Source organism: Episyrphus balteatus, chromosome 1, assembly GCF_945859705.1.
Source record: "Episyrphus balteatus chromosome 1, idEpiBalt1.1, whole genome shotgun sequence".
Lineage (NCBI taxonomy): Eukaryota > Metazoa > Arthropoda > Insecta > Diptera > Syrphidae > Episyrphus > Episyrphus balteatus.
In genome coordinates this window covers 134,486,008-134,509,875 of record NC_079134.1, presented here as the reverse complement: position 1 = coordinate 134,509,875, position 23,868 = coordinate 134,486,008, and the positions used below count along the sequence as shown (strand labels likewise).

At 28.9% G+C, this 23,868-nt stretch overlaps 1 protein-coding gene and 1 long non-coding RNA gene across 14 annotated transcripts in view; one reads left to right on the top strand and one right to left on the bottom strand.

The window, feature by feature from the left end:
- The window catches only part of LOC129921564 (putative uncharacterized protein DDB_G0291608), a 226,328-nt gene that overhangs the window by 130,681 nt on the left and 71,779 nt on the right, over positions 1 to 23,868 (bottom strand). The gene's annotated exons all lie outside the window — the stretch shown is intronic.
- Positions 8,703 to 9,193, top strand: LOC129921569 (uncharacterized). The gene is made up of 2 exons (XR_008773544.1): positions 8,703 to 8,808; positions 8,991 to 9,193. It is a non-coding gene; the product is annotated as an uncharacterized LOC129921569 (long non-coding RNA).

Below are 23,868 nucleotides of genomic sequence, written 5' to 3'. Positions count from 1 at the left end.
GATTAATAACAGAAAAAATAAATTAAAAATTAAAAGTGCTAGTACCTAAATCATTCACTTTAGTAAAAAATCATTTCAAAATGATTTGAATTCAAATTTTTTCATGTTAAATACGAAATTGAACTTTTCTGTTCTTTCTTGTTATGACAATATTTATAAACTTGTGCTGCTTTGATCTGTTCTGTGCTAGATTTTTTTTCATTAAACAGACCTATTATAGAGATGACAATGAAAATGTTTGGCGATTCACATTTTAGAGAAAGTCGCATTATCGGTAATTCACATTATCGAGGGACTACTGTACTAATTTTATCTTTTTTTTTATATTTGGAGTTATGAAAACTTGAGTTTATATAGAAAAGAAATTTGAAAATGTGATTCATTGTAAGTTGTTACTTTGAACATGCTTTTGGAACACATAAAAAGCTGTTAGACTTGGAGCCTCAAATCGAGAATTCTTCAAAAACGGTCTTTTTTAATGTTATTTTTAAGAGAATTGTCTTCAAACTAAGCAGTTTAAACGATTTGCATATCATTAACCAAGTCATCATGGACAGCCCATCAAAGAGAGCAGCTCATAAAAAAAATACAAAATCCACCGAAAATGCCTTTTTTCAAAAGAAAAACATTCAAATAAAATGAATTTAATCAAATCGAACTTTTCTCAGGATGGGCTGCACATGATAAGTTGTCCTTTGATGACATGTAGGTACTAGCCCGATCATCCTAGACGAAATTTCACTATATATCAAAGTTAATTTAAGTACAAGATTTTTTGATGCAGTTAGGTTCCTTTGATGGAGTAGAATATGAAACCATAGTTTTACACCAAAATTTGATATGGCGTATCCCCGAAAATGACCTCTGAACCCTAGGAAGTTCGAAAAAGTGATTTCAGTCGAATTTAACAGAAATTTTATCAAAGTTAATGGAAGTACACGATTTTTTGATGCAGTTAGGTTCCTTTGATGGAGGAGAATATGAAATCACAGTTTTACACCAAAATTTGATATGGCGTATCCCCGAAAATGACCTCTGCAGGATAAAAGCTTTGCATACTTATTGGTGAAAACATTGCATACTTGAGAGATTAAAACATTGCATACTTACAAGAACCTCTTGAAACAGGTCTTATGAAAGCCTTCGACTGAAATCACTTTTTTCGAACTTCCTAGGGTCAGAGGTCATTTTCGGGAACACGCCATATCAAATTTTGGTGTGAAACTGTGATTTCATATTCTCCTCCATCAAAGGAACCTAACTGCATCAAAAAATCGTGAAATCACTTTTTCCGTACTACCTAGGGGTCAGGGGTCATTTTCGGGGATACGCCATATCAAATTTTGGTGTAAAACTGTGGTTTTATATTCTCCTCCATCAAAGGAACCTAACTGCATCAAAAAATCTTGTACTTAAATTAACTTTGATAAAATGTCTAGATTGATCGGGCTATACTGGGATCAGGGTTGTTAAATATAATTTTTGTTTTTAATGCATTTGTTTTCCATTACAAATTTCAAACAAAATATTTATTGCAACTGAAAAAAAATTGGCATAAAATATTAATATTGAAATTAATATTCTGATAATGCACACAATTTTTCATTTGCAATAAATTTTTTTTTAATGCAAAATATTTTTATTTATTTATTTTCAGTTCCAATGACATTTTTTTCAATGCAAATTTTTTCTAATTTTTAATAAAATTTTTTTTTTAATGCTAATTTTTTCAGTTGCAAAAAATATTTTTTTTTAAGTTTAAAATGGATTTTTATTTCTATTGTTATTTTTACAACTCTGGCATGGCAGGGATATGTAGGGATGATTGTTAAAAGTAGGAACAAACCTAGGTTTACAACAAACAACCAAAATCTATAAAATCTGTGTTGTTTTTGGGCTTTGTTCAATGATACAATTTGTGAAGTTTTTGTTTCTTGAAATTTTTGAAAAAAATATTCTGAGATAAGACAATTTCTGTAAGGAATTTTCAGTTTATTTGCCAACTATAAATAAATAAACAAATTAATGGCGATTAAGATAAAATAAACAAACAACTTCTTGCAAAACGCGAAGAGCTCATAAGGAACTTAGGCCTAAAAACTCTCATTGAAAGGAACCTATTATATCTATTTTTCTTAAGTATCACTATTCCAAAAGCTAATTGAGTACCTAATGTAATGACTGAACATTACCCTAAAAAAAAGTTTGAACTTTGTTCATAAAAACCATAAAGTAAAGGTGTTTCTTCATTGAACTCAAGATAAAAAAAAAAAAAAAACAAAACACCACTTGCTGTCGTCATGTGTTCTAAATCATTCAACCAAGCAAAGTATAGTAGCACAAGCACCTCTATTCATAAGAGGCGAGATAGGTCCACTCCAGTATCCACACCATTAGCTCAACCACTTACCGAGTTTTCTTGAAATTCTAGTTTTTTTTTATTTTTATTTTTTTTGTTTTATGACTCTTTTCCACTTGAGAATCGAATTTCCTGCTCCATTCATGTACCCTTTCGATTGTTATCGGAATTGGGGTCATGTAATGACCTTGATGGTGTCGGATGAATAAAACACAAGTTTGTTCAGATTATAAAAGGAAAACTCAGAATTCACCCACACCATTGAGCATCGAACAACAAAGATGTAGGCTTTGTATATGTCCCATCAACGTATCGTTGTTGTTGGTCGTCCCAAGCTAAATCCCCATGAGAGCTGAGTTTGGTTTTACTTTCCTTTGACTGACATCTGGGGCAGTGTGCCATGTAAGGATTAATATGCGAAGTAGTCACTCTTTTTGCATAATGCATTCATCCCACTATGCCACACCACACCACACATATGTGACGACAAACCAACAACAAAAATGTTGTGATGTTGACAGAAAAATAAGAACAAAAAAAAAAAAAAGAAAAATAGGACCGAAAATAGGGACAAACTTTTATGTTGTAGGTATATTTTTCTTCTTGTCACTCAATTTTATTTTTTTCTGTTTTGTTTGGAGGAACCTTCTGTTGAGAATTTATATTAGGACACAATAAAATGAACGTCTTATGATTTTTTGGCAAATAAAAACAAAATGTTGTCGTTTGGTTTTTATTTCATTTCATTTATTGGTTTGGAATTCTAGACGAAGCTTGAGTGAAATGATTTAAATAATGGCCCATATTTTTTTTGAATGCCAATGCCGAGGGTCATACCTACTATTAAGAGAGATTTATTTTTGTTTTCAATGATGAAAAGGAGAATGGACCATGGTTAGCAATGAAACTTAATAAATGATCGGTAGTAAAAACTTAATTTAATGTTGACGAATAGAAAAAATGTTTAAAGAACCTTCATAAAAATACTAAATGAATAAAATTAAACATTTTCATTCAGATTTTTTGTTTTTATTTGCTACAGTACGATTTATTTACGATAAATTAAGCTTTAGTCAAGTAAATAGAGGCATTTTACTATTAAACAAATGGAAAAAAATAGGGACAAAAATCTCAATTTTTACTATACGCATAGTTAAATCATCTGAGGATTTTTAGAAAGGATTTGAATTTGATATTTCATACAATGAGACACGTTAAGATAAATAATATATACAAAAAATTACGAAAAAAAACGCGCGGTTTGGCCGCCATTTTGAATAGTTCGTTTTTGTGATTTTCTCTACTTCTGTTTATTGCAAAATGGATTTGTTATCTTGTTTTGTAGAAAAACGCATTATCACGCATTTTTCTTTATTAAATATTTTTTTTTTTGTAATGTTTCCGTACAAAAACTATAAAATTTTCGTTAATTGTCATGAATGTCACATTTTTCTCGATTAAAGTGCATCTGACCGAATAAATTCTTATAATTAAAGCAAAATATTTATTGTAGGTACTACTTCCTATTTAAAAACTAGCTATTGGAACTTTTTTTTTGTTTTCTGGCTTTCCCTTCACCTCTAACGCAATTTTGTTGATTTCCTTTTGTAGAATAGTGCCGAACCAGTTTTCAAGCTAAAAAATTATAACAAGTGTATGCCTTGTATTTTTGGATTAATGAATGGAATTGTCGTGTTGAAACGGGTTTTTCTCACGATTTTTGATAAAAACTTTTCTATCGAAAAAAGTTAAATGCAATTTTTTAGATAAAAGATCTATTTTTTTTTTTTAAGTTTTTTAACGTTACCTCAATAATGTTGAAAAAAACTTAAAAAAAAAAAAACAATATTTGTTAAAACAAACACTTTTGCAAATAATTACAACATAAATCAGAAACTTATTGTTTAAATAAATTTAAAAATTATAAAAAAACATTTATGTATTTATTTTGAAAAATTGGATATGTTGGTTTTTGTTTTTATTAGATACTAAAGAATGGCAATGCTTTTGAAATTTTTGCCTACAATGTTTGCGAATTTAAAAAAATAAAAACCAAAATTATGTGCACTTTTAAAATATGTTGCCCATATTTCGATTAAATATTGGCCCATTTCAGTATTGCAAAAAGAGTTTTTTTTCCGGTGATATTTCATTATTTTCATTCAAATCAATTCTTTTTTCACTGATTTTCTCCTTATTCTAACCCGTTGGTAGAAAAACTTCTGAAAAAAAAAGAAAAACCACGTTTTTGATAAGCGTTCTTTTCTGACAGGTTTACGTCAATTACAAATTCTAAAAATATTTAGAGGTGGTAAGTTAATAACTTTTATTTTTTTTTTTTTTTTCAAATTAAAGTTTTCAAAACTTGCACAACCAACTTAAATACACATACCCAACCTCACCTCTAAAATAAGGTTCGATAAATCTTAAATTTTCTTTTTCTCCCACAAAAAAATATTTAATAAAATAAATCTAATGTAATAACTCTTTTTCTACAAAACACAACCGTAAGTGTTTTTTTTTTTTTAATTAAAAGTAAAACAATCTTCATATATGTATCGAGAAATACTCGTAAATCATAAAAAAAATCAAACAAAAAAAAACTTCCCAACAGAAACCAAAGCAAAAAAAATATTAGTCGAAAAAACAAATTAAGATTTCGAAAATAGAAATTAATTTGTTGGAACATTTATCATTTAAACTGACACATCTTTCATGTTTTCACAGGGCTTGATCTTATCCCTTTGTTTTGTATATGATAGGGCTATGTGCCTGTGTAATTATCTGGTTGTTGTTTTAATTTATTTCAATCAAAATGCGTAAAATTGTTTTGTTTTTGTTTACGACATCAACAAAAGGAGATTGTAAAAAAAATAAAAGATGAATTAAATGGTTTTTTTATTTCCGTGGTATTTGTTTAGAGGGGTTTCTTACAGTGAAGGCGGTATAATTTAAAAAATTGAATAGTTTTTTTTTGAGAATTTATAACGAAACTTCTAAGACTTCTAAGATAATGATAAATAAATTGACACTTGGTCATTTTCATAAATTAAATTGAAAGCAATAGAAAGCTTAATAGGAAGCTGATGACCTTCAAGAAGTTTAAGAGGCTTAAGTCATTTTTATGTCTTTTGATTTTGGTAGCGAGTGGGCGTTTTATTTTAAGTGCCTTGTGACCTTTTCTGTCGAAAATTTAACATTTATTTTTAAGTGGTTCAGTTATACAGTGGTCTGAAAAGGAGGGAGAAATAGAATAAAAAAGTCCCAATAATGGAAACAAACATTCAACAAAAACTCAAAATAAAAAAAAAAAAACTTAAAGCAATGACATCCCTAAGGTAATAAAACCTCGTTGATTACTTTTATGTACATGAGTTGCTACATTAGTCTCTAAACATCAATTAACTCATCCTTTGACTCATCCTGGTTCCAGTCATATGGGACATGTTTACTTTTACACATGACAATGTTTATTGCAATAATTCACAATTACATAATTGCCCTGCAAACATCTAAATGCCATTAGGCACATACAACATCCATAGTCGGATACATCCAATTCGACGACCTTTAACTTTTTGGCATGAAAAATGTTTCCATATAAAAAGGATTCACCACATCCTTTTCCGTTCAGTTAATGTTATCCAAATAATTCAACGACAAAAAACGACCGCGACGACTGTGAAAGTATTTTCCAAATTGTATGGTGTTTTTTGTTTTTACCGAAAAATGAAAGCGTTAATACGAAAGATATTCGAAAAAACCTCAATACATGGATTTGCTTATATTGTGCGTAAGGACCTTCATGTGTCAGAAAGAATCCTATGGGGACTTCTAATATTAATAGCGACATATTTTTCGGTGGATGTGTGTTGGAGGCAATGGGAACGTTATAAAGAGAATCCAACTGTATTTGGTGTTGAACGAATAATGGGAACTCGAGAATTTCCTTATGTAGGCGTAACGATGTGTTCCAATTATTTTGATGAAAAACAAGCAGAAATAATAATTCAAGAGTAAGTATACCTTCTGTTACGCACACATTGATGATAATGTTAATGATAATTGGGATTGAATCGATATTGTTTCTAAATTTATTTTTGGCATCATTACTTTTGAATTCATGTCTATAAAAAAAAAGTATGAGCTTGAACATTATTTTGTGACAAGTTAAATATACTGAAAAGTAATACGGAATTATGATAGGAGACAAAAATTAACATTCCAGAAAAAAAGATAAAATTTTGAATTTTAAAAAATTGTATTAATTTAATCGATCTACAACTTTTACATGTTTGGGTCATTTTTGTACATAACTTCAAAAATAGTAGTAAAATTGTCAAAAAATTTTTTGAAATTTTTAAAATAATTAGATTTAGATAAAGTTTCGTGAAAATTAACGTTTTAATGTTATAAGCAGTGTTGTTAAAATATCAATTAAAAAAATGCATTTGAAATTAAAAAAAAATATTTATTGCAAATAAAAAAAATTGCATTAAAAAAAATATTTATTTCAACTGAAAAATACTTGCATAAAAAAAATTTTTTTATTGCAACTGAAAAGTTTTTGCTTGAAAAAAAAAATAATTATGGCAACTAAAAATATTTTGCATTAAAAAAAAAATTGTATTCCAAATGAAAAAATTTGCATTGAAAATAAAATTTTTATTGCAGATTAAAATATTTCGCATTGAAAAAAAAAAATTTTTCTGCATGAAAAAAAAAAATCAATGCAAGTGTGTGCAATCAATATTTTGTTTTTAATATTCGTCGAATTTCTTACAATTTTGACTATTTGACCATATATATACATATTAGCTATTTCCACTATAACAATGACCTAATTTATGGTAAAATATTCAAAACTGTAGGAAATTCGACGAATATTGAAAAAAATATTTAATAAACACACTTTTAATTGATTTTTTTTTTTCAATGCAGAAAATTTTTTTTTCAATGCAAAATATTTTTATAAAAAATTTTATTTTCAATGCAATTTTTTTTTTTCATTTACATTAAAAATTTTTTTAATACAAAATATTTTTAGTTGCAATAAATATTTATTTTTTTCAATGCAAATATTTTTCAGTTGCAATAAAATTTGTTTTTAATGCAAATATTTTTCAGTTACAATGTTTTTTTCAATGGAATTTTTTTTTTATTTGCAATAAATATTTTTTTTTAATTTGTAATGAAGAGCAAATGCATTAATAAAAAAATGATTTTGTACAACCCTGGCTATAAATAATTTCGTTAAAAGCAAAACATTTATTTTTCAATTTGTTTTAATGAATCCAATTTTCAATAAAATTGTTAAAAAAAAACGTTAAACTTTGAAATTTTCAAGACAACATTTATTTGGTTGAAATTCTTTCAAGACAATAGCCCGCTGAATGAAGGCCATAAGTCATAGGAAAGAATATAGAAAATGCTGAAAATCTAGACTGAAAATCTCCAATTTTTTTGTATTGTCTAAAAAGTTCCAAAACTTATAAAAACTTATGAAATAAATTGAAAATTCAAAATCTATTAGTTTGTAGCAGCAGTTTTGGCAAAACATACTATGTAGTAGAAAAAACTGTAATGTTTTCAATTATTTTTTTTAATTTTGCAGCGCTTACATTGAATTTATATGCATATTTTTTTATAGAAAATGGAACGTTTCACCTGATGATGATGATGTTAAATACAACTACTATTTGCAATTTTTGCAAACTTTAACCAATCTTGAATATAAGAATCTTGAGACCCTTGAAGCCTATGAATTTGACGAAGCCTTAGACGATATTGACATTTTGAAAACTATTTGGGATGTAAGTAGAAAAGCTCATAATTACAACAAATAAATTATTTGTCTAAATAAGGAGCGCAATATCATTTTGTTGGATTTTTTTTTTAAACAAAACGACATTGCGCTCAATATTTATATAAATTTAATCGTCGATGTGCTTTGAGTATTAAATTAGTTTTTGGTAAGCCTTATTTTTCAAGTCAATCTTAGGTCAAAAAGTCATGAAACATCAGCGTTTTCGTTTTTAGTAAATGCAACTGAAATAAGAATATTGTTTTTCTTTAAGGTTAATTCCAGTCTTTATGCTAACAATACGGCGAAAAATAAACTTTTAGGTGGTGAGATATTTTATAGTGAATCTGTTGTTTATATGCCGGATGGTAAACCACCTCCAACTTTATTTCGAACCGTCATCACTGAAATTGGAATGTGTTTTACAACATCATTTTTACACGAATATCAGAGTCCTTTTGATCTTGAAAGGTAAGAATCTACCCACATTTACCTTGGTAGAAAAATTAAAATTTACGTTTTATCATCTTTTTTGTTTTTAAGACAACCTCGAAAGGACAACAGACGACCACATATGTGCACACCATTTGACTCATGCAATTTAAAAGTTGTACCAAATTCAGAAATTGGCGAGAAAGTTGTTGCTGTAAGTCAGTAATTATTCATTAAACTCAGTAAGCACAATTTTTAGGTATATTATTTTTAATTACTGAATTTTTCTGGGTCTGTTTAGCCTAAAGTTTTGAATTTTTATTTTTTGTGGGTTCAACTTCTAAGGCAACTTAAAAAAGGTTTGATTTCTCAAAAAAAAAAATATTTTTTTTAAAGTTCATCCACAGCAACCATGACATCGTATATAAAGACACTAGGGATGCCATTCGACGTGTAATAAAACCAAATGAAATTAGCAATGTCGACATTGAGTTACAATTAATTTCATCCGAAAGTAAAGTTAAAAATGTTCCAGTTCAATATAGAAAATGTCGATTTCCTGATGAAAATAATTTAAAATATTTTAAAGTAGGTATTTTCTTTACAAATTTATTTCGAAAATAATATTTTGTTTGCTTTTCATCAATTTTTAGACCTACAGACCTATACTATGCAGAAATGAATGTCGAATAAATGCGGCATTGAAACTTTGTCAATGCAAACCGTTTTTCTATGTTGTTGGTCCAAAAGGACCAATTTGCACTATTAAAGGATTACTTTGTCTAGCAAAGGCAAATTGGAAGAATACCAAATGTGACGAATGTTTGGATATGTGCTCAGTTCAAAAATATGTTGCTCTACAAGTGGAAGCTCATGTTTTTGTAAGTAAACAAAATTTTAAGCATTCGAAATGATTGAAAAGAAATTTGAATGATAGTTGACTGAAATTCTTTTTCAACCGAGAAACTGGAGTTGTCCTCTAAAAATTTCGCGACAACATCGAAAAAGTCCTCTAGACATTTGCCGTGCGCCCTTAATTTTTTTTTTCAGAATAGCACAAACAAGCTTTTTTTTTAAATTTTACTGACTGGAAAAGTCCATGCAGAACGAAGTTTTCCAGGATTCAAATTAAATTTATATTGAATGCAAAATGTTGAAAACAGTCAACTACAAAATAATAAAAACATTTTGAAACTGTTAACACATGTGAAAAAAATTGAAAAATGACCCTAAAACAATAATTGTGGGAAGCAAAAACTGGATTTGGTTTAAAAATTTGTTCTGGGCAGAAGAAGCAGCAAAAAACTGGTAGGGATTTTTCGAAATTTCGAAAATATTCGGAGTTAATAAGTTACCAAATTTTGATTGTCCTTAAATTGGTCTTCCAAAAATTAAAAATAAATTGGAATATACTATTTTGAGGAAATTATTGATCCACATATGTATCAAAAAAATAGTTACATGAAAATTCGTTTAAAAAAAAAGATATTAAAGAAAAAAAATGTTTGAATTTTTTTTTATACCTATCAAAAATTGAAACTATTTGAAGGGTCCAGGGGAAAAACAGCACAAGTCCATTCCAACTCATTCCGAAAAAAAAACGCATTTTAAAAAATTTTGTTCTTCATATAACTTAGTTTTAATGAGACGTCAGTTATGTATTTATTTTCTTAGCAAGGCGTAAATTTGTTTTCTAAAAGTAAGGATGTCATCAGAAAGTTCTCAGTAAATACTTCAAGACCTCATCATTAGATTACACGGTGCGACACTGAAAATACACCCCACGAATTACATAGTGTAGTGTTCGTATGGTCGAATAATACATACAAATATTTTTGTTATATTTTTGGAACCCTCCATTTTGTTTTTATTTACAAAAAAACATTTTTACAGACCTTACGATGTAATCTATCAATATCTCAGTCATTTTTCTAACAACTCTCAATATGTTATATGTTTTTGGAAAGAAGATTTCCAGACCTTTTGAATGATGTATATAAGTCTATTGTTTAAACAAATTAAGTATAGGTTTTTATCCCATAAATCTTGAAAAAGTGATTTTTTTCTCAATTTTTTCAAAGGAGAATGGGCATTTTGGACGTTGAGCTGCCATCAATAAAATTCGTATCAAATGAAAGAATTATAACCCAGGAAAAACTTAGAGACTTGAAACTTGATGAATATTTTTTTAAGTTTATTTTCAACCATATAAGATCCTAGGAGCATAGAAATTCTAATTATTTTAAAATAACTATTGTGCATCTTGCAATTCACATCATGAAAAGCCACATTTTCTATTTACGAAAAAGTAGCATAGATTCCGCAGTTTTGGTCCAATTCAATAAAAAAATACGCCAATTTGTGCCTAAATGTATATTCTTTCACAATGTAATCTTACTATATTTTTTTTGTTTGTTTTATTTTGCAAAAAAAATTAGGTAAATTTGAAAAAATTGAGAAAAAAATCACTTTTTCAAGATTTATGGGATAAAAACCTATACTTAATTTGTTTAAACAATTAGACTTATATATATCATTCAAAAGGTCTGAAAATCTTCTTTCCAAAAACATATAACATATTGAGAGTTGTTAGAAAAATGACTGAGATATTGATGGATTACATCGTAAGGTCTGTAAAAATGGTTTTTTGTAAATAAAAACAAAATGGAGGGTTTCAAAAATATAACAAAAATATTTGTATGCATTATTCGACCATACGAACAGCCTACACTATGTAATTTCTCGGGTGTATTTTTTTTTTTTTTTATTTTGTCGCACAGTGTTATTTTTGACAAAAAGTGTACATGTGCCGTTTTACCCTGGACCCTTCACTTTTTAGTTTTTAAATCGAGGTTACTAAAACGCTTCGCTGCACTAATTTTCATTGAAATCGTTTAAGTTGTTGTTACCTACAGTTAAAAATATTTTTTTTTATTTCAAAAGTACAATATTGATTGCCACTTCACACACAAGCATTTTAATCAAAAGCGTTGTTAGAGCCATTTTTGAGACAATTCAGTTTTTTTTCCTTTTGGTCCTAAAAATAAACTTTCAATTCTTCCAAAACAAAACATGAACATAACTACCAAATTTAGACAAAATCTTTTTGTACAAATATAACCTTCTTTTGCATAAAATCGATTCTTGCGACAAAATTCTCTTGATATAATTTTAAAAATATGAAAATGACCCAGGGAAGCTCAATTCCAAGAATAGTCCTTGCAATCGTTGTCCAGCCTGTTGAACACACTTTATTTTCAATTAATACTTTTGAACACTTTTTTATTCTAAATCAAATTGCTTGAAAATTGACTGAGAAAAAACTTTAAAACACCCTTTTATAAAAACATTTAAGTGGATTTAATTAATTCTTTATTTATGAAGAAAAGGAACCTCAGTGCTAAAGAGAAAATAAATTCATCATTGGATAACACTATAATTTTTTTTTTTTGTATTTAGTCACATTGATTTAATTTCAGTATCATACAACATTGAAAAAATAATGTGTTTGTTACTATATCTTAAAGTAAACCTTCCTTTGAACATTAAATTCCAAATTGAAGTGTTTATGTGAAGACCAATTTGGTCAGATTCTTAATTGGTAATTTTTTTGTTTATTCTCATGTGCACCTTAATGAAGGGCAGTTACACTTTGAAATGCAGTACTATTCGAATCAATGTCCAAAAATTTAACAAAAAAATGCAGTAGTTAAGAAGACACACGGGAATAATAGACAAAGCCCTTTGTATCTTCATTAAGAAAGGAATATCCCTTTGAAATAAGGGGCAGTAAGGAATAAGAGATGCATGATTTTTTTTTTAATTATTTGGACCCAATTAAGATAACATTTCAACTTAACAAATCTTTTTTAATGTATTAAAAATTCTAACAATGATATGTTTCTTTTCATCTAGAATACAATAAAACTGGAGAGAGCTATTATGATAAATTTCCATTTACCAAAATTAGGAATGAGACGTCGAGTGGTCTTCAGCATTGATCAAATGGTGGTGGCCTTTGGTGGAGCTGCATCTTTATTTCTTGGTTGTAGCTTCTTGAGTTTTGCTCAGATCCTTTATTTCATCATTGAATATTTTGAAGAGAAAATTAAAAATATGTACAATCGCTATTACAAAAAATAAATTAGCTATATTCTCGTTGTCAAGATGATGACACACTTGTCAATTTATTACAAGTATTTTATTTTTTTCTTTGCATTGTTCCTCTTCAATTAGCAGCCTAAAATATGCCAAGAAATGAAAAAAAAAAAAATTAAACGAAAAAATTTAATCAAGAACCAAAGTCTAGTGGTGGCCTCATTGAAAATATCCTGGCGATGGTCGATGGTGGTGTGTCAAAAACAGCGATATTGTGAAGTGGATTGTTGCTATATAAAATATAGAGAGGAAAAAACTCCCCCAAAAGTATATTTTTTTTTAGCACTGCTGTGTTGTATGTTACATCAAGGGGTTGACAATGGCGACAACATTCACGTTTGTCGTTGTTCACCATTCATGTTGGTGGCAAATGGGGTGACTGCGCCGCGCGTCAAGGGTTGCTCTGGACAACAACCCTTTTGATATGGATATTCGAACAAATCTATTTTGCAAAACCAAGTTTATTCATGGAACTCTATAGGCAACTATACATATACATATGATGTCCGCGATTGGACGCCATTTTTATTTTCATAAACTAACAGATGCCCTATACTATAGCGTGGGAGAGATGAATAATATGTATATCAGGACCGGATTTACATTTTTTTTAATTTGGTCTAAAATAGGAGTATAAAGTTTGTATATTCAACTCGTCGAACATTGAACAAAAAAAACTAAATGACAACATTTATTTCACTTTTTTTTATCTTATTTTACTTTTTTAGATTACGTGCTTACGTTACGTTTGTTACGTTACGTTACTTTATATTACGTTATGTTACGTTACGTTGCGTTATCATGAAAAAGAAAATAAAGGCAGATGATCCCCAATTTTTTAATATTTGTTATATTAGGCGGACAAAAATTCTCACTAAAAAAATCATCCAAGATATTTATGAGGCCCCCTTAAATTACTATCGCCCTGCAGCTGCCTATGTTGCTTGCATAAAATATCTGCTTTTATTTTTCATGTTGATGATGTAAGCGTAGGTACCTTTTTGTCGATGGGATGTGTTTGTGTATGTTGTGCTAGTTACGCGAGCAATTTTACAGGATAAAAGGATTAAAGAATCATTATGACTTCGCAGGCTTGATAATTCATAAACATTAACAACAACAACAACAACAACAACAAAAAATGTCACAGAGTGAAAACTTTGACATCGGCATTGTTGTCCTAAGTACGTGGGTGAACGAATCGAATACATAGGGAGGTATTGATATTTTTTTGTTTCTATTTGGTTCGTTATCGATTTATAGACCTAGGCTTATAAAAAGGGATTACACGTTTATGTGGAAAAATATCGAAAAGAGCTTTTTATTTTTTTATATCCATTTGCCCTTCGGGATGGGATTATTATTTTCTTTTTTTTTATGGAATTTATTGTTTTTTTTTTTTTCTCTCTTCTTGGATCTTTGTTATTTATCCTTTAGTTGGGTTAAATTGGTTTGTTATTGATAACTTTGCTGATGGGTGGTTTAAAAATGAAAATCCGCCTCGTCAGTTTTGGATTAGAATGAAATGACGTCCGTCCGTTGATAAATTACATTCAACAACAAAAAAAAAAATTGAAATTTTGTGTCGACTAGTTGAAATCCTTTAAAATTAAAATTAAATATTTATAAGAAAACATAAAGAAGGGGATGGGGTTTTAGGGTTAAAAACTTAATAACTTTACTTCTTCGCCAAAAAGCTAATTGATAAGTTTTTGATATTTCAATGTCTTAAGCAAGGAGAATGTTGGTGATTGATGGTAAAAATTCTATATGAAGAAATGGGTATAAACAAAACACACGACTTCCTTCTTTTAGATATCACGGTGTAATCACACGGTCAGTTTGCATAAGAAGATACAATTAACTCCGCAAAAGAATATGAAAAACTATTCTTTTTTGTCTTATAATTTATCTACATCTCTTTTTTCAGTAATTGAAATACTCTCCAAAAGAATTTTGTTTGTTTTGCTCCAAAAATTAGGAGACTATGAACTATGAGGAATCAAAAACCGCTATTCCGGATAAGAGTTCCTCCCCATCATCCATTGTTACGCTCCTAAAGTTAGAACCGAACTGGAATCTATGTTTGTACGCACCGCATGAAGAAGAAGATCAACTGGTGTGTGCGACAAACATAATCTGCTGCTGCCATTAGTGCCAATGATATCGAGCGAATTACTGCACTGCAACCACTCATAAAGATAGTCTGGGCCACCGAATGCTTCCCAGAAGTGCTAAAATGCCACGTCCTCTATGGAGAAAGATTGTTAGACGAATTTGAAGTTCATAGCGGAATCAGACAGGGCTGCATACTGTCACCAATTTTTTTTTTTTTTTAATTATAATATTTTAAGGTTACCTTAACAGCAACCGGAGTTATTCGAGCGTGCTTTTGTACCGCTCAAATTTAATTGAATATGTATTGATACATTGTATCTACTCTTATATGCTTTTGGGAAAGTTTCATCAACAGTTACAAGGAAGCTGAAAATAAGCTGTAATTAGCTTTAACTATTTAAGGGTTTTCTGTCTTAATCGTTTCCAACGAAGAACTTAGGACAAAGGATCAGGAACCCATTGAATCATTATACAAAGACGTATAAATTATTAACACGATTCGACAAGGTTGCGATTGCATTGCAATCCAAGCAATGCATTGAAACTAATTCAATTATGTCGACAGAAGAGCTGAAAAACTATGAAGCTCATAGCGTATAACTCGAGGAATAGTCATCATATCTGAGGCTTTTAAGTTCTGACAAAGATCTGGAGCTACCTTAGAAAGTCATTGATAATGTACAACAGAACCATTAGACAGAACAGAGGAAATACATATGTTTAAGGCATTTCACTTGCTGGGTGGGAAATTTAGACCGCACTATATTTAAGACAGAAAAACTAAATATCGACCACGTTCGAAGAAACATTTACGTAAGACCAAAGAGCAATAATTTGCTTTGTTACTTCAAGTAGCATATTTAAAATTTTTTTTTTAGAAAAACACATAACCATTTTACGAAATTGGTATCTTCAGCAGAAGATGCTTGCATTTTATAACATTTATTTAGAACTATTTCACCTATTTTTTAAGCTGTACAAGTTATTTTATATTTTATCCAGTTAAGAGTTCCACGCAAGAAGTTTTGTTAATTTAGCAATGTTTTGATGCATGAGTGCATTGAAATTGTTAAGAATTTATGAAATCATTTAGGGAAGAATTCTAATGTTAACAGTGATTCGTTTAAAGACCGCTTATTAAGAAATATATAGCAGTGAGAAGACCTTTTAGTACTAAATCTTTAGTAGAAAATCAAATATTTATAATCTTCCCAGAAGTCTTAAAAGATAATTTTTGCATAAACTTATTCACGCAAGAGCAAACTCTAGAAAGAACAAACAAATAGATAAAAAAAAAGGTTGACATACTTAACGGGGCTAAAAAAACCATTCACACACCAATACACTTTAGTAAGTGATTCTAGGTAAACAATTTCTTAAGGTTTCTCTAAGTTTTTTTTCTTTTTGTTGTTGCTTTTGTTATATGCATTAATTGCACTTATCAAATGCGTTTTGTCTTTTACTACAAGTGGGAGTGGTGTCCGCAACCTTAAGTCAGCTGTGTACCCACAATTCTGACTGCTATTTATACTTCTACTACGTGGTTTCAAGTCATCATATAAACTCATTCAAAGCTTATACCACAAGACAAATCCGCAAGCACGACACACTTCAACTTTGGAGAAAGAAGAGAAAATTATTATATGTGGAATAAATTTTGTGATGCAGAAGAAGTATTATACTCATAGGTAAATAAGAAAAAATAGAAGAGAAAAAAACATATATTAAAATGAAAATCGCATTAATAGCAAAAGAATTCACTTTAATGGTTTTGCAGTTTTCACTTTGCCCTCGTATATGTATATTATTCTTCTTAACGAGGGCCTTGGGCATACGTCTAATAGTCAAAGTTAGTTCTGCTGCTAAGCAAAAACTCAAAGCCTCAAACGTTCAGTTTCAATTGAAATTTTTTAAGTGATTTTGAAGAGAAACTAGAGGATTTGAGGTGCCTAGTATCCACCTAATACAAACTAAGAACCATAAATTTACATTGTAAATCATTGACTTATAAGTTATGAAACATGAGCTTGGTTGTAAATCCGCCTTTGACGATGAACAATATCTTATGCAGAGTTCATAAGTACTTAGCTTTGAATTTATATCTATTTATGACTTAACAATGTGCAACAAAGGAGCTCTTAATGCAAAAAACCTCAAGACAAGAAGTTTTTTTGTTTTCGTTTTGTTTTAAATTTTCAATTTAATTTTTTACCACGTCTTGAATTACAAAAAAAAAAGGACGGAGAAGTTATGTGGAGCGCGAAAGAAGTAAAGAATTGGGTGGGTTCAAGTGCTGGTATTGTCTAATATGGCTTCTCTTTTTTTTTTCATGTTTGTTCCGTTAGGATAGGAAGCTCCAAAGGAGTAATGGCATATAATTAAATTTGAAGAAAGTTAATATCTTCAAAATCCCTCACCATAACTGATGGTTTGCATTTGGAAGTTATTATAAACTTGAAGGTAACTTATAATTATTTTAAGCCTTTTATACGGATCAACAGTTCTTTTGATTTTTTGTTCGTTTCTATGTTTAATGCGGACATTCACTTTCAAGGGATTCATAATGGCAGAGATAGATTGGTGAATTTGTGGTACAAAATAAGGAGGAATAGTTATGAGGGAACTGTACTTGAGAAACTAGAATCAAAGCTCATAGAAAAAAAAAGGAACAAAACAAAAGTAAGAGAATCGTAGGTACGTAGGCGTCTACTTGTATGAGTCTAATGACTTTAATGTCAAGGTTTTCATCTTTTGTTTTATTTTAATAATATGGAAGTATACTTACAATGCTAGTTGCCAAAATCATATACAAAGTGTTCTTACCTGAAATTATATGAAAAAAAAAAGATTATTAGATTTAATTTTTAATGTATAGAATTTTATTATAAAATTAAAGCTTAAATTAAATAAAAACAAAATTAAATAGTTAAAAACTACTTTAGAGAGACAATAATTCATTTAGAAGGAATTATGTAAGTCAGATAAATAACTAGTTTTATATTATATACCTAATTATAATTCTACATTAGGGTGTCTCGAAATTTATAACAAAAAATATTCTCCAAGTTTCATTATCAATAACACTGGTCTGCAAAATGTATCTTTTTTTTCTCCTTCAAATAATTTTTTGATATTATGAAAGACTTGACTTTCCTGAATCTAAATCTGGTTTCAGAAAAATTCTAGCACTACCATTTTTTTTTTTTTTTTTTTTTTTTTTGAAAAATATGAGTAGTTTGTAGAAAATAACCCTTTTAGATTCGGTTGACCTAGTACAAAAATAAAACTAATATTCGTATTGAGCTCAAATTTGGAGGACTAATTTTTCATAACATGATTTATCATATGACACCAAATTTGTATTTATTAATTAAAATTTACACACATTTTAAGATATTAATTGACAAAAACAGCAAAAATATTGAAACCCTGCAGTTTTTAGTAAATCCCACATGAACAAAAACACTTTAATTTAAGAAAATTTAAAATATCAACACCATTGGATACATTGCCGAAGTCAAAAAGAATCTAGCACGTCAGAATTTTGAGATATACGCGTTAGAGAATCACAAAATCAAGTTTTTGGTTAAAAAAATCTCAGAAAAGCTACCATATCTCAAAAACAGGAGCTGATCGAAATTTTTTGAACTCCGACTCAAAATCAGCATACTAAAATCTATTAGGAAAGTATACTTTTGTTGTTAGGAAAAAGATTTTTAATGATCAGTTTCTTTATGGTAAGATATGCCAAACCTACTTAACTTACTTAAATTCAGATATCTCGAATAAGAAAAGAGATATTGAGGAGATTGAAACTTAATTTGTAAGAAAAAAAATAAGTAGTTTTATAAACCGTGACTAGTTTAGTTAAAAAAATTTACATTACGCCAAAATATTGCTTCGAAGACAGCAAAAAAAAAAATGGGTTTTCGACCAGTTAATTAATAATTACTGGGACTCTTTTGACTCATAATTTTCTAAACAAATGAAACACGCATGCGAAATTTTATATAGGTACGAGAAATTGTATGGACTCTTCTGATTTTTTATTTTCCTGGTGGCGATGGCGATTTTTATGACGAAATTTTTGAAAGGAAAAACAGGCATTTTAAATTTTAAATACATAATATAAACGCTTTTTTTATGACGTGAAAACACTTCAAATACTAAAGTAACTCACCTAATATCAAATCTGAAATAAGTTCAATATAATACAAAGGAAAAGCTTAAGTCTAGTTTTTCGAGATAACCGCCACTTTCTGGTGAAACGAGAGCTATAAGCCGCATTTTATTGTTGCTAACAGTGTAATATTTATTTAGATTAGTGTTTTTTTTTTTAATCAGGCGATTTTTTAGTCCATATAACAAATTAATATTGCCCGAAAAGAAAATTGTGTACAAATAATAGAAAATTGTATTTGTTACAATTTTGATGAAAATTTTCCAATGAAACCAATAATCTTTGAGACAGAGATTAATTTGCGTTTTTTTAACATGCTAGATTACGAATTTGTTAGAAGAAAATCCGGCCTTTCTATACTTCTTCGTTAAAAAAATAAAAAAATTCAAAAAGTTGATACAAAATTTTATAATTTCAAAATATAAAAATTAAACTTGAGTTAAAAATTTTGTCCATCAATAAAGAAAATAATATTTAAAAAATTCTTGGTTTTACAAATCAAATCATTTAAAGAGATGTTTTTTTAATTTGAAATTATTTATAAAGTTTTATTTAAATTTCTTATAAAATTGAATTAAAAAATAGATACTATTTTATGATATTTTTTTTTTCAAAAAGTTTTAGTATTTTAGAAACTTTTAAGATAAAAGCAAGTTTTGTACGATCCAGTAGTGCATCTTACTTTTAATTCTTTCTTATACAAAGTTTTAAAAAAAGTAGATAAAGTTTCAGTTTTCAGCATTTTTTTAACGGAAGATTAACCGGAAGAGGAAGCAATGAACGACGAAAAAAAATATTAAGATATTTTTAGTTCCATGTAAACATAAGTTCACCTGGATCTTAAGAATCACCCTGGTATTTTCTCCCATATAGACCTACTTTTTAAAATTTTTTTTTTTTTTTTTTATTTTATTTTGCGATATAAGATTATCGACTACAGATTTCTCTATAAGCAGAAATAACTCAATTTCAAAACTGCATTGTTAAAAAATATAATAGAGAATTCTCAGAGGAATCAAAATGCAATTTAAAATCGATATAACCGATAACCGATTTCCAATTTACTGATTTCGAGTTGTTTATCGTTCTTTAGAAACATGTATGTTATGCAGGTACTGGGTACATATATTTTGGACCGCATTCATTCCAACCTTCGAACTCTTTTCACCACACAAAATGCAATGCTTGAATAAGTTCAAAGCAAACAAATAAATACCAGAAGAAAAAACTTCTATAGAATAACTTCTACCAAGGTAAAAAACATCATCATCATTGTTATTTTCCGTTCCAGTTTGTCTCGACCGACGACGACGACGATGACTTTGTTCGTGCTCTGCACCACAAAAATGTCCAGCAACAACAACAATTGTACAAAAAAAAAAAAAACTGCACCAATTGTCTTCTTCAGTTGAATAGTCTTGCTGGATTGCATTTTCGGTAGATAGCATTGACTTCTAAATACCAAAACAACAATAAAACGACAAACTAAACTCCTTCAGTTAGTGGTCATCTTCCAGATCACGTGTGCTCCAGAGCACACACAATATTTTTCTTCTCCCAATAATGCTCTTACTTTCTAGCTTTTGGTAAATTCCATTTTGGCATACTGAAGGAGAATCGTTTATTCGCTGATACAAAGTTCGTGATGGTAACGAAAATTTGGATTAGGTAACCACGACAACAATGAAAACTTTAACATTAACTCCACAGACAGAAATCACCCATAGCGGGAACTATACATTTTGTAAGCTTTTGTGGGATTCCATTGAATTGGTTATTAACAAAGATATGAATGTATTAGTTATGTGACAATTTTTCCTTTCAAATAGGGTTGCCACATGGAAGTTCCCATTTTAGAAGTGGCAACCCTATTTTTTTATTTTCAGTATCAACTTATCCTTCATTTGACACCAATTTTAACCTCTAACCTTATGAGCTAAGTAACTCGACGGTCACCTCTCCGACTATTAGAGCCGTTTAAAAAAAATAAAATGCACGACTGGGTCGCACGTACTTGCTCTTGTAGTTCAAAGCATCTTTATCTTAAATATCTATTGGAAATTTAAGATTTTGTGGAGAAAAAAAAATAAAAACAAAAAAAAAACTCGAAAGTTAAAAAAATTCAATTTTTTAAATATTTTTTGAAAAACTTTTTTTTTTTAATTGTTTTTTACATTTTACACTTCAATACCTATGATGTCTGTAACTTTTGAAAAAATTGACTTATGCATTGATGAAATATATGAACTTAAAAAACATGTCAATTTTTGAAAAACGGCAACGCCATATTTCCGCTCCCGGCATTTTTTGAGAAAAACTAAAAACGCAGTTTTGTTAGAATCAATAAGAGTATTCCGCACACCAAATTTGATTGAAATCGTTAGAGCCGTTTTCGAGAAATTTGCAATACCTCGAAAACGTTATATGGGAGATATGCGTTAAAATGGAGATATTAAAAAAATAAAAAAAACGGACCTAGGGAATTACGTAAAAATCATCTGTACCAAGTTTCAAGCAAATCCATCCACCCGTTTAGGCCCTAGCTCGATGTACAGATGGACGCACAGACGCACAGACGCACAGACGCACAGACGCACAGACGCACAGACGCACAGACGCACACACGCACAGACCGACGGACGGCATGACGAAAACCACTTTTTTGATCTTCTCCATCATCGTAATGTTGGTTTTGATTAAAACCTCGATTTTTTTTTTCTACACGAAACCAATACTTGCCCTATAGAGCAAGTAAAAAAATATTTTATGTATAAAAATTTTCAAAAAAAGTTGGTGTGAAATTTTTAAGAAAATATTATTCAACAAATAAAAACGAAATATCAATAAAATTAATCAAAAAGTGATTTTTCAAAAAAAAATTTTGAAATATTTTTTTAAAAATCCAAAATTGTATTTTTTGAATAATTAAAAAAAAATTTTTGTTTTGTTTTAACGTTTTTGTATACTAAACGGTTAAAGCAACCAATTTGAGGTCAAGGACTTTTTTGTAGAACATTTAAGCCCCTACAATAATCCATCTTACTAATTTAATAATAATAATGACTTTTCAGTGAATTAAAAAATTTTGAAAAGTAGAAAAAGTTTTTATATTTTTGTTTAACTTTGACCTTGAATATCTTTCAAATGGTTAGATTAATAAAAAAAGTCATTAAGACCTTTTTTGTGGAGCAATCTATTTCCTACAAGAATATGTCATGCGCGTTTGATTATTATAATTTTTCAATTTGTTACAAAATTACGAACAAAAAACGAATTTTTAAAGATTTTCTCGATTTTTGGACCTCAAATATCTACTAAACGGTTAGATAATTCAAAAAAGTGTATTTAACCTTTTTTGTAGAGCGTTCAATTTTCTACAAGAATATGTAAAAAAATTGGCTAAAAAGTCAATTAATAAGAAAATTATTTTTTTTTTTGGTAGAAGCTTGATGTAAAAATGGAAAATTGAAAAGCGGAGGACCTTCCCATTAAGATAAAGAGCTCATATTTAGTGAGTATATTCTAGAGGTGTCTAGCAATCGAGTTTTCGAAGTACCAAATCAAAAGAACGAATTTCCATTTTTTTGACCCATCCTATTGTACACGCAAATTTTTATTTTTGGTCTAAAATTCGGAAAGGAAAAAATGACTGAGGAACTTTGTTCATACAACTTATATTTGTGAAATAATTTGTAGATGATAAAGAGCATTTATACAGTGGTGCTCTTTGTAAATTTAAGCTTAAAAAATAAAATCATTTCTTAACGTACAGAACTTAAAAATCAATTTGCTTTTAACAAAGTGTAGGATAGAATATAAGCAACAAGATTGTATTTTCGTTGTTCGTTTATCAAATAATAAGAGTTAAGGATTTATCTAAATTGAAATCAGTTTTATTATCCGTATCCCGATGAAAAAGGTCTAATATATTTTTAAAGCAAGATCAATTTTCTTTATAATTTTTTACACCGAAATAAAGAAAAAATAAAACAAATTCTATGAAATTTTCAAGATGGGAAAGGAATACAAAGGTTTTATCATAATCATGATAAATATCTAAATATTATTAAAAAAAAGAATGTTTGTCCAAAAATAAAATAAATGGCATGTTTTTCTGCTCTAGTTTTCGTAAATATTCCATGTACATGTACACATTATTTATACCACAAAAGTAAGTTCACAGAAAGAAAAAAAAACATTTTTAGGAGTTAAACTTTCTGGCATACGAAGGCATACTTTTTTGAAGGCATTGATTTTATTAGCTTTTGTGTAACATTTGGATCCAATCTTAACCACTATAAGACTCTTATCAGCTAATCCTTTGACTGCTTGCAAACTCTTCGCACCAAATAGTCCCAAATATGTTCAATAACATTCAAATTTCACGGCTGGGGGTATATGTAGATAGTTTTTAAAGCAACTGTCAAATTGGTTGGAGCTTATTAGAGCTTTGTTTTTTGCTTTTTAAACAAACCCTTTCATAAACAATTTTATAAACAAAATTGAAAACACACTTAAATTGATTAAAAAGAAAAAAAAATTAAAAGGTCCAGTCAGTAATATTTCCCAACATCGATACTTCCGAAATAAGCTTTACAAAATCCAAAAATTATTTCATACAAACCGTTGCAATTCAGTGAATGTACCTATTATTAAATTAAGTAACAAACAAAACCTCTGACTTACTCAATTTTTTTACAATGTTCGCAAGTAGTATATTTATTTTTATTTCATTTTTAGTACATAAAACCTACACTTCAATAAACACACACGTCTTACACATCTGACTCTCGCACGTATAAAAAGTTAGAGCACCTA